The sequence below is a fragment of the Venturia canescens genome, chromosome 3 (assembly GCF_019457755.1).
Source record: "Venturia canescens isolate UGA chromosome 3, ASM1945775v1, whole genome shotgun sequence".
Lineage (NCBI taxonomy): Eukaryota > Metazoa > Arthropoda > Insecta > Hymenoptera > Ichneumonidae > Venturia > Venturia canescens.
In genome coordinates this window covers 5,746,808-5,758,884 of record NC_057423.1, presented here as the reverse complement: position 1 = coordinate 5,758,884, position 12,077 = coordinate 5,746,808, and the positions used below count along the sequence as shown (strand labels likewise).

General features: G+C 42.0%; 1 long non-coding RNA gene across 1 annotated transcript; it reads right to left on the bottom strand.

Moving 5' to 3' along the window:
- Nucleotides 1-588: 588 nt before the first annotated feature.
- LOC122407546 (uncharacterized) lies at nucleotides 589-11,376 on the bottom strand. Its single transcript, XR_006260217.1, has 6 exons — nucleotides 10,612-11,376; nucleotides 5,330-5,798; nucleotides 4,922-5,044; nucleotides 2,528-2,951; nucleotides 2,339-2,390; nucleotides 589-1,419 (listed from the first exon to the last, which is right to left on the bottom strand). It is a non-coding gene; the product is annotated as an uncharacterized lncRNA (long non-coding RNA).
- Between the last annotated feature and the right edge of the window lie 701 nt (nucleotides 11,377-12,077).

Here is a 12,077-nt window from a genome sequence, read left to right as displayed (position 1 = left end):
AAAAAGAGTTTAAAAAAATGCAATTTTGATTTCAAGCTCTAACAATAAGATTGCAAGCATTTTTCAGTGTTATTTTTCACAGTTTCCTCAACTGTACAAATTTACACATTATTGTTCCTGGATCCATCGATATACATCACGCGCCCGATAAGGACAAGTGAAGAAAAGAGGAATTGATATCTCGTCGCACAGGCGGTTTCGACTTATAATGAGTGGTGACCTTTTTCGCATGAATTTCTAGAAGCGTGTCGAGTTGCAAAATGGCATGAAGCTGAGGGTCTGTTTGAAAAGTGAACAGCTCGACCGATTCTATAGGATACGTATTTGCCAGTCGGTAATTACACTCTCGAGAAAATGCACTTCATTAGCAGCGCCGAGCGCGTTGCACAACAAGTGCACAGCCGCGTTTGTAGCTGTGAGATTTTTTATTGCGATATGGGCTTGGGGAATCGAGAATCGATAGAACACGTGACAAACGATCGCGTAGCGAATTTTTCAAAATTAACATACACAGTAAAAATAAACGATTGACAAAGTCATTGAGGCAAACTTATTATTGCGAGCGGGACGAGATGGCGACAGGTTATGTTTTTTTTTTTTTATTTATTTATTTTTTTTTCTCATTTTCACATTATCAATTATTTATTAGCATTGATCGAGGAAAAGAAATTTTTCTTTCTGCCAGTTTTGCAGATATTCCATTTCTGCGTCTACCTGTACATGAATATGCGCTTTAAAACGCATGTGCAACAAACGTCATTAACGTTTGTACATAGATTCGCGTAATCGATCGTGACTCGGCGCTGATGTCACATTCGTCAATGACAACATCATCGGTAGAATCGTTCGAAATTTTGAAAAATGATCGTCTTTGATTTTTTAGTCGTTTATCCATCATGTTTTATTCATTTTCGTTGATTGCTTCGTTCCTGGAAATTCAGAGATCCTGAGGACTTTGTTATTGTTGGTAGAACTTTGCAAAAATCACCTCCTTCAATCGACGTTCCATCAGTGGACTCTCAAATTTCATAAATTTAACTGCATTTCATTATCCTATAAATATTTCGTGCTGCGAACACTTCTTTCGTCGATCGTACTTTTTAAAATGTTTTTCAGACCATCGTTGCACTGTATGCACCACACAAACCTCTCTAGAACCGAATTTGTCGCCTATTTTCAAACAAATTCGGATCTACAGGGTAGATGTAGAGCATTAACTGGGCCTTCTTCTTTCCATTAATAATAATACTTAGTTTACACATTGCTTCCGTCCAGTTATCGTCTCCTCTCCGGAATCACTTTTTTTGCTCACGAAGTATGCAAATTTGACAGTTGGCCCAGTAATTGTTAAACGGGTTCTTCTTCGATGCTCTTCTCTTTTTTGTCGAATCGAGTTTCCGTTTCCGTGGACTGGGAAATCTGGAATAAAAAAAATATTAAATATCCGGAAATGGAAAAAAAATATCGGTGCAGTTGGAACTATAATTTTTTCGAATCGAAGAATTCATTTAACCAATTCGACAGTGAGATTAATTTCACTTTAATCAATTTTTCGATGAACATTCCTTCACGTTAAATTTTTTAACTGAGAATGTTACTTTTTTGTAATTTTCATTGATTTTTTATTTTTTTCTTTTGCCAAAGTACTTAAGTTTTGTCCAGAAAGCAAGTCACTATATCTTCGACTTAAGTTATTTAAGTGGGGTTGCAAAAATACAATTTCATTTCATTCAATTTTCATAGGATTCGAGGGTAGATCGATCATTCGCTAAATGAAAGTGAAATGCAATGTAATTGGCAGCTCTCCAGGGGCAGCTTTGAGGCTCTTTTTCTTTTCCTTTTTTCATCCACCGAACACGTAAATAACAGCTGTGGTCGATACTGACTTGAGAGACGCACGAAATTGCCCCGTTTTCGCAGAGTCATTCAACGAGGAAGGATCCGTTATAAGCTCAGTTGGGATTCGAAAATTGGACATTCGAGCTCGAGAATTAGGAAAAAATGAACACCGCGCTTGATCACCGATCTTATCTTGCTCGGCAGAAAACATTTGGGTCTAGCGATTTATAAAATTCATTCGAGGCTTCCCCCCCTTCGAGGGCCTCATTCGTTTTCTCAATTTTTTTCCCCCATCGTAATTAACATACTTTTTCAAATAATTAGTTAACTAATCCTACGTCCAAACGATTTCAAAAACTCATTTTATCTCAAAGTTCTCTCAAGACATTTAAATGCAGAAATGGAAACAAAAAATCGACCCCACAAAACGTCACGGAATGAAATGTTCACCAGTGCAAAAAACGAAGTGGAATTCTTATTATCGAGCAACGGTTATTACTTCTCTTTCATTCGGCTGCAAGAACTTTCATTTTCCCTCGGTGACTTCGATCCTGAAAAAAGAAACAATCGATGAATATGTTACGCAAGAAATAATCTATCAACTTTAGTCTTAATTGATACGTATTTGGTGCGTTCGTGGAGTAAATCGATGGAGAAAATCTGTCTCGTCACGTGGCACACTTCTTACCTGAGGTGCAAACACGATCTCGGGGCTATCCCAGCACAATGAGGGAGAAAGAGAAAGATCGAGAGAGTAATGCGCTCATACACCTGCACTGTCGATATGTGCTGCATGCACACACATACACGAATACAGAGATAAATATTTATGTTCAGATATCGATGTGTGCATCGTGATTGATTTGACTGTTGGTGCTCGGAACTGCCGAGACGAGCATCCTCTCGTTCGCTCCATTAACGGCTCGAGGATGACACAGCCGAATCGTAAGCAAGGTCGAGTTTCTCGTCTCATCTTAGCGGTACAACTCTTTCCGTTCTCCCATGCGTCGCTTAACAGCTTCGCGATCAGATCCTCGTGACGATGCACCATCGGCTTCTCTGTAATTCTCTCCAGGTTACTTGGTCAACGTGTCATCGTATCGGTACCCTACCTGCAATCAGGACACGAATCAATTAAAATATGCAAAACGATCAGTTTCTTTTGCAGCTTCTTATAATCAACGGAATGAAAGTATCAATTTTGTGTATCCCATTTTTCGAATGTCCTAGTGGACCGTGAGCATCGTTTTTATTTTGTTCAATTTTTTCAATGAAAAGTTGCAGCTTTGGTTTGAAAAACCTGATGCTCGATGGAGGGTTAACACGAATAAGACGTTACTGCTTGTTTTTTTTTCTTATTGATACTTTTATGTCAAATGCGTTGATAAAAAATTAACCATTTCTGCTCTACTTTTGGGAGAAATTCATTGCAATTGTTGTTATAAATTGGATACCGACATTGGTGGTTTCAACTATTCAATTTTCTCGTCCTTGCTTTAATGGATGTAGAAAAAACATTTGTCCACGAATTTTCACATAATTCCTACAACTGACTCTGTAATGCAATTGAACTCTCGTTGCAGAAACATGCCTAAGTTGTCATGAAAATGGCGTTTTTAATTGTAATTGAATTTTAATAAGTCCATTTCGACTTTTCGGATTTTTGGCAGGTGTCGTCTTTATCGGCTAATTTTTCTGGCCCACTTTCTAAAGGAGCAAATAATTCGTCGGTTATTTTTGCCACTTTTTTGAGAATTCTCTTTCAATATTCATTTTTTTTCAGTAATCTGCCTTATCATAGACTGAAGTCGCCTCTTGAAGCAATAATCGACAGTAAAATTTAATATTAATTTTGAAACACAATTGTTTAAGTTTTTCGAAATAACGACCCGTTAAAACTCAGAAGTTATTGCAGCAGTCTGCCAAATCCACGAACTAATCTTACTGAAACAAAAATTGGAACGCGCCCAAAATGGAGTTGCGGCATTCGAGACCGCAAAGATCCTTGTGGGTTTCCTTCCTCGAGATTTTTGGCAGGGAGCGTTTTTATCGACCACACTCTCGTCGCATGTATAACGTTGTTGTCACAGATTAAGGATTTACCGGTGGGTGTTTGTGTACAAACCTATCAGATTAGATAACAGATTAAAGACTCCCTTCGGGGGTTCGGAGGCCGAGTTTGTTTATCCGAGAATCGAATTGGACAAGTTAAATCCTCAGGGCTAAGCAGGCAAGGGATGAAGACGTTTGAACAAAGGTACAAAACGAGTACCGGTCAAAATCGAGCATTAAGGGAGGTTAATATTGGCCTGGGATTGAGATAAATCTCGGTTGTCCAGGTTCTGGTGTCCCATCAAATTTGTCGTATTAGGAGAGTTTGCAAAATTGCTCTTGTGGGCGAGGCAACGCGTGGTAATTTTTGAAAAATCTTTGGCTAATCGGCTTAGATCCAACCTTCTCGTCTTTCTTACGTTCCTTGGCCCGATGGTTCTTCAGTGCATTTAGTTTATGCGAGGGCGTTTGAAATGCCCCGGTAAAATGTCAAAACACGTCTTCCCGCAGCGGGTTACTTGACTTTTCGAGCTCCAGGAGAGGAGAACTTATCGGTAAAGCCTTTTACCGGGATCCGTGTCGATCGACACGAATCCTCTTTATATCTCTGGACGTTATTCCGGCCCAGACGACACAAAGACTCGTCTCATATTCCCTCGGGAGTTTTCACTCAGAGTGGGCGGATTCTCGTCTGCATAAATGCGCAAGGATGTGGACTGTGCGAGCTAAAGGAGTTTCATCTATTATGTATAAAAGTCAGTATATCTATAGATATGTCGCTCGGTTGGGTAGCCGAGAGTTTCAGTTTCGTGTAGCGGGCCAAGGGTCCCCGTGTCGGTTCTCTATCGACCCGACTCTCATCGCGGCCACGACGCCATCGCGTTTTCACGTACAAAATGCGACGCTGACGCCGACGCTATCGCCGCCATCTCTCTCCCTGCCTCCCCTTTCCGTCCGCCCTCCCCCGCGCCCCTCTCTCGCTTTCTCTCTCTCAATTTCTCTCCCTCCTGCGCCTCAACCCCTAACTCACGGTATATAATTTCCTCCCTCGAAATTGTTCCTTCACTCGCCTTTCTCAGCTCCGGCAACGAACGCTTTCGAGAGCTTTTCCATCGATCGAACCTCCTCCAGCTCTTTCTTGCTCCTGCACAACCTGGAATAATGCAATGCCTCAGTTCAGTCACGCTCATGAATATTCAGTTGAATGAAACAGATTTTTGCGTCAATCGTCTCTCGAAAATGATTTTCGACAACAATTTTTATTGGTCAAATGCAGTGTATATGGTCATCTTCAGTCTATATATTTCTGTATAAATTTTACCAAGCCCCAGTCACTTTGGGCAACGATGCAAAGCATTCGTGATTGCCGAAGATGCTCAAATATTCTTGACACTCAGCCAATTTTGACAATCAATTATAAACTAACGTTCGTCCTTACCTCATGCTAGAATTTTTGCGCTCATAACCTTTTGACGCTTTTCCCTGGCTCTGTCCACATTTCTCTTGCTCTACCATCGTCCAAATGTAACTCGTGGCGCTCGTCCCCCCCGTTGAAGTTGGCTCATGAATGATAGGACTTGGCTCGCCTTAAACTAGGTCCAGTCAGTCGACACAAAGAGACTCACTTCTCGTCTCGTTGCTTTCGGGCGGGCCAAACTGTATCTGTACATATTCTATGTACGTACATACGCACGAATGTATAGAAGCAGTCGGTCGCCAGTATACCAACGAATAAACCAATAAACGGGGACACAACCATCTGCTCGCCAGCCGGCATCTCGTTTCTCCCTTCGTTCCAACGTCAGAGTTTACCGAATATATAGGTCCGTGTCCTTCCCGCGTCACCACATTGCTCCCTATCTCTCCCTCCACCTCTCTCTTCCTCTCGTTCTCATTTTATGGCGCTTCTGAAATGAGATCCACGAGGGACTCTATGAGCAAGGATACTGTCGCGAAAATTTACCACTTCACCATTTTGCCCAGCAACTAAATATTTGCTTTTCATTCTCTTGAACCCCAACATGCAACGCCCATTTTTCCTTGTTTGATTTTTTGTGTTATTTCCGTTTGAAGCAGACGTTTTTTTTGCACGGAAAACTCCAAATTTCATTTTTTTATCGATAATCCAATTTGCCTGATGAAAAATTTTGATTTATGTTGGAGTAGCATGCAGATGGAAAAAATAAATGATTGTCGTGAATTGAGCTTTATGACGGAATCGGAGGAATCTAATTTTCATTTAATCCGCTCAAATGAAAGAGAAATAAAACAAAAAATGTGGATTTAAAGATTATTCGTTGCGCCAACCAATCAACTTCGGTGCAGTTAAAATATCAAATTTGATGAGACAGTTTCTCTTTATACGTTGGAAACTGGATGGAAGTAATTTGAAAAAACGTTGTTCCGATGCTGCGATGCTCGTGAAAAATAACGGTTTTTAATAAAGGCTAGAAAAAATGAAAGCCCATAAAAATGAGGAAATAATGAGGTTTTTAAAGGAACTAATTCGACGGCGAAACGAGGAGAGAATTTCGCTGTGACCTGACCTCATCTCGATGAAGGATAGAAAGCCGAGGCCAGGAAGTGATAATTTGCAATGGCGCGAGAGCTCTGCACGGAGTAAGGGGCGGTGCGATCGATCGTCGTTCCCACCCCAAAAGCACCCCTCGTGGTATGAAAACCCTCTCCGAAAATGCGCACCCCCAACTGTAGCCGAATAGAGCCAACCATTTCCTCGCCAGATTCCTCTCGATCCAATCTACCTCAAATTCCGGCTACACCGGATATAAGAATACGAAAGAAGATTGCCTTTTTCTCATCAAATTTTTTCGTCCCTCCCCAGCAATCCCCAATCCCGTGCTTCTCGCTCCGAGGCGCTTGCAAACCGGAAACTTTTTCTCAGCGACGAATAAACAAAGGGATCATGATGAACGGTCAATCTCATCAGAACCTACGAAATCCATTTTTTGTGGAGGATTTAAAGGTATCATTTGTATTCGTTGCACCCTGATGGAAAGTGTCAAAAATTGTTTTCTCCATGGCGAGTCAATTAAATGTGTCGAGTTAATCAGAGAAAAGCTCCAGAATCGAATTTCCTCTACGATTTTAATGACCAAAAAAATATTCCAGTGTTTTTTGTTTTATTTTATGAAAAACTATATGCCACTGAGTCCAGAGTTATTCTGAATTTCGTTATTCCTGCTGGACCGAAATTAACTGCATTCCTGCTCAGATGTTATCGAGCAAACCCAATTTCACGATAAATTCGTTCAGTTTCATACCAACCTAACGTTACATTCTCGGAAACAATTATGGGAGCGAAATATAATTTCTCCTGGAATCGGTTTTGGCTGAAAATATTTGGAAGAATCGCCGACGTTAGGCCAAAAAATATTGACTCGTTCATTTATCAATCAAGTTTAATAATTTTATGAAAAAACCAAGCTAACAGTTCATCAACAAGTGCATCTATTTTTTGTTTCATAGAAAGCGGACATTTTGTATCGTCCATTAATTTTTTTCATTACTGATCATCAAGAATCTTTCAAAATTGGAAAAAAATTGTCTATATTATTTTTCAGTGAACAGAATTTCTTTCTGAACGAAGTGAAAATCAAGGTTTTCGAAAGTCTCATCGGATCTTGCGTCCTTGACCGTGAGAGGGACCCAAAAGTCGTAAAACTTTCGTTTCAGGGACGTGCTCCCTTCGCCATTTTCTACGTATATTGGTCCGTAGCAAAAAGGGCTCTGGTTACCTGCTGCGCGAAGTCGAAAGGTTCGAAAAGGAATAACGAATATCACGGGACCGTTTTCGTTTTCTTCCTTCTTCACTGGGTTCGTAATCAAAAGTTTTTATGTCAATTGATCTTTGAACAATTTCAGAAATTGTTTCAATTCTTCAAGAAAAACTGCGATCGCTGTGGTTCCGGTAGTGAGGACTCTCAATAAAAAAATGTCGTTCCCAACCTTTCGATAAGAGTTGAAACGATCGAACGAATTTCGAGGAAAAATTTACGCCAGCCTTTACGATTACAGTTCGAAATTAAAGACTCCACCGAAAGTGTCAGCATCAAAGCATCACAATTGTCGCAATGAAATGGATCCTCAAAAAACGAGAACAAAAACCCCAAAAAAAAGATGCAGAAAAAACGATAATCGTATAATAACGAAACGAGAGTCCTGTTAAGTACACACTCTGTAACAGACACTTCGTGTAGTTAGCAAACTGTGGGAATCTGCTGATCCGTGGTGCAGACAGTGAAGGAACAACGAGATAGGCCTCGTTTCGTGTCTCATGCGAGCGCGAATCGCAAATGACGTCATTCCCCGCGGAAACGGTTCAATTTATGTCGTTCTCGTTTCATCCTTCTCTCGTTAAACTCGGTCTATGTTACAGCCTCAATTATCACATCGGCCGGAGTCTTTGAATTGGCGTTTATGAAACCAAAAGAAATGGACGAAAGTGCGACGTCGATGATAGAGGCAAATGTTGCGATAATTAATTAAATCATCAATTATCAAATGCACACTAATCGAGCGCGTGTGATCGATTGGTTGATACTCAAGGGATGCCTCATTCGAATAATTAGAGGCGTCAAAGATACAGATATTCGTTTTGTCAGCGGGACACGCTCTCTGCTTATTCAAAGATTCAATGCTGCTGTGTATACACATGTGGACACACATTCGTTATCGATACATTTAGAAATATGCCACGCGCGACGAAAGAGCATCGATCATTCTACAACAAAGTTTGTCACGTCATCGTCCTCGTGTGCGATATGTTACGTGCTTTTGCTTCTTCAGCTCCATTAACATGCCGATTCATGACTACCTATATTCCTCGTTATGTCACACAGACTAAATGTATTCATTTTACTTTCTATCGTCCTCGAACCAACGAAAAAGGAATCTGAGGTGGCCTGGATTTGTTGGAATCTCGCTAATTTTTAAGACGTTGTCTGAATATTCCGATCGATTTGCCGGGGTTTGTTTTCAAATTCGTAAGAAATTTTTAACGGGACTGCGAATTCGAAGATTCCCAAATTCGAGAAGAATTCCGGGAGGTTGAATTTCGGGATTGTTTCAGTTGGAGGAGAACCGGATCCTTCGAAATTTCTGCATTCCGTACATAAATTACCGGGACCCACAAAAGCCACGGAACGTTTGATCGGAAATGAGAATCAGGCGATTCGTTTCGGTATAAAATTTACTGGAACGAATGTCGAGCGAAGATTCAGCGAAATAAACAAAATTAATCCATTTTACGATTTCAATATTTATTTGAGGTTCGCGACGTAACAGGAGGCATAAAAATCTAATGGAAACCTCTCGAGAAATTGAGAGAACGACTAAAAGCTTGTTTCGTTGTGAGAGAGAATGAAGAAGATCGGCGAGAGCCTAGCAGGGATTGGAAGACTGAATGTGGAATGCGGGCGAAGTGGACTCCTTGATTGGGGCCCGAGCTCAGCCGGTTTACCCTCTCGCTCATACACACGTTTGCAGAGACTCGACACAGACACGCGCATACAAAGAAAGTGCTTGGACTAACATACAGCATGTAATATCGACTTCCTCGAGATTATTCCGACGATTTCACGTTCGATCGCGAGCGCGCACACACACCGTCTGCTCCACTCCTGTTTTTCTCTCCTTTTTATTCTCTTTCTGCATCTCCTCCGATCACGTTGTTTTTTTTGTTTTTTTTTTTTTTCATTGTTTTACGATTGGCTCCAACGAGCTCTCCAGTCTATCGCTTCTTCGTCAGAAGAGAATCGAGTTAAAGGCTTTATGAAGCGGTGCTTGCTAATCGAACCTCGCCCACGAAATGGATTTTGTGCTCTTCCAGTTTTCTCAATCTCGCCAAAAATTATTGTTTGCTTAACCTATACCGTGAAATCAAAACATGCTGTTTAAGAGAAACTTTTTTGACAAAGAGATCGGTGGGCCACCATCGAGAGGGGAGAAGAGAAAAGACTTTTGTACGAATCGCTCCGAGTGAGCCAAAATGTATCAACCGCTTTGGGACAAAAGCGAATTTTTACATCGGAAATATTAACGGATTTACAAATAAATGGAAAACAAATTTCAATGTTCGATCTTCATTGATCGATTAAACATTCATCGTCGTTGTGAAAAACCAGGAGAATCGAAACCTTCCGTGAGAGCAAGCCTGGACGGGGGTCTCTCCACAGTTAAGTATTAGGCCTAATTCTACGCTCGAGTATCGCGGGCCGAAAAACGCGCGAGTCTCAAGATCGTGAAGTCACGGAAGTAAAATTCATTGTGAATGAAAGTAACGATAGCATGAGCTCAGTTGTAAAAACACCGAATGGTGGATGATGAGCGAGTGAAAATTGAATCGTGTCAGGTACACTTTTGAGCGATGATTTGTCAAATTGAAACTGAAACGAACACGCGAATTGGGAGCTCCTAACCGAGTCGGTGAAAAATCGATCGGGCTTGAGCAAGCCCACCCCTTCGCAGCATTTAGAGAACGATGTAAAAAAGGAAACGAGCCACCCTACCGTCACCGGCGCCACCGTCGGGCGTGCTTTCATCCCCGAAATGCAAGAGCGACTCCCTAACGGCAAAGAGTTCAAAAATTGTGATCGAATCTTAAAATAATTGAGAGATTTATAAATATAACAAAGCCGTGAAAGAATGGAGGAATATTTTGAGTAGCGAGTCTTTAAGGTCTCAATCGGTGGTTAATTTTACCTCGGAACTTGTGAGATCACTCGTTGTCACGAAACTGCCATTCATCCTGCGCCAGGAAGCTGCTCCACGTGATTCCCGAAGCTCGTTCTCCGTGGTAATGTTCGTTCGTATTTCCCTCTCGTTATGACAGCAAACTTAACGCAGATAAGCTCCGATAACGTGATCGATTATGCGAGAATCATTGTTGTTGTGACGATGATGATGCTTTGATATCGAAAGTTGTTTAACTCGACGAGTGACGTGTGACACTAGTGTACGAAGCACTCCCAGTAGCCGCGATCCCGTAGAACCGTTTGTGCGTTGGCTCGTTGGATTCTGGCGCGTCGGCGCGCATCTTCTCGAGTCTGCGTGCGGGAGAGTCCAAGTCTGACTGTTGGTCGTTTTTCGAGGCTCGCTGCTCTCTTTCTCCCTCTGACCAGCTTGTCGGGGCGTCGCCATTGCGTAGGATTGAGGAATTGGGGGGGCCGAACGTTCCTCGTCGACCTTTCGATATAGCGGAGCGACGATAAGACAAAAGGAAGGATGGCGGGAGGGGGAGGGTGGGAATAATCAGTATAAAAATCCGATTCGCGATTTCGGAGCTTCAAAAATTACTGGCGATGCAGTTAAACTCATTCCCGTTGCCTGAGAACGTGCTCGCGCGTTTTCGATGGAATAATAAATAGAAAAAAATGGCTTCAATATAACGTCGATTCGTCGATAGAACGAGTGTCTTTTTTCTCACTAATATCACTGTGGAATTGGTCGTGAAAAGTACGTGTTGCCAGAACCAAGTCAGCAGGAGAACTGCCTCGAAGAATCGGCTCGGGGAACTCAAGCACGACCTCATAAACCGCCTTTAACATAAATTATCATTGGCGACAGTTACTACCATCAGTGCAGCAGTAAACGAGCGGCAAACTCACACACACACACACACAACCAGCCCCGTGTATACTCACTTTGGAGGATCGGTGGGCTCGCGAAGAACACATCCGATGTAACATCCACAGTCGAACAACGTTTCTCGCATCCTCCTTGCCATAGTACTCCTTTAGCCTCGGCAACGTAGCACGCTTTTATTCACGGAGAAGGAGAAACATCACGCAGCTCGTATAGAAATCGAATAGAGGCAAGGGCTCCAAACTGCTCCCGCAATTCTCCAGGCGCTACGCCGAGTTTTGCTCCGCTCGTAAATTCGCGGGACAATCCCTCCCTCCCCTCTGCTCGTCTCTCCACCCGTAAAGTCCCGCGATGTACAATAGTACCGAAACTTTTGCTTCGGCGACCCGAGCGCGGTCTTCCAGTTGGTATATTACTCTGCTCCGTATACCTGGACAAAGTTTACGGGGCTGGGAATAATTTTTTTTTCATTTTACTCGCTCTGGAAAACACGCAACTCGCCCCTGCATTTTGCAATTATTTTTCATAAATTTCACTCGTCAGGGCCTCAAGTAAAACTCGAAGATCGTCATGATTTATCTGTG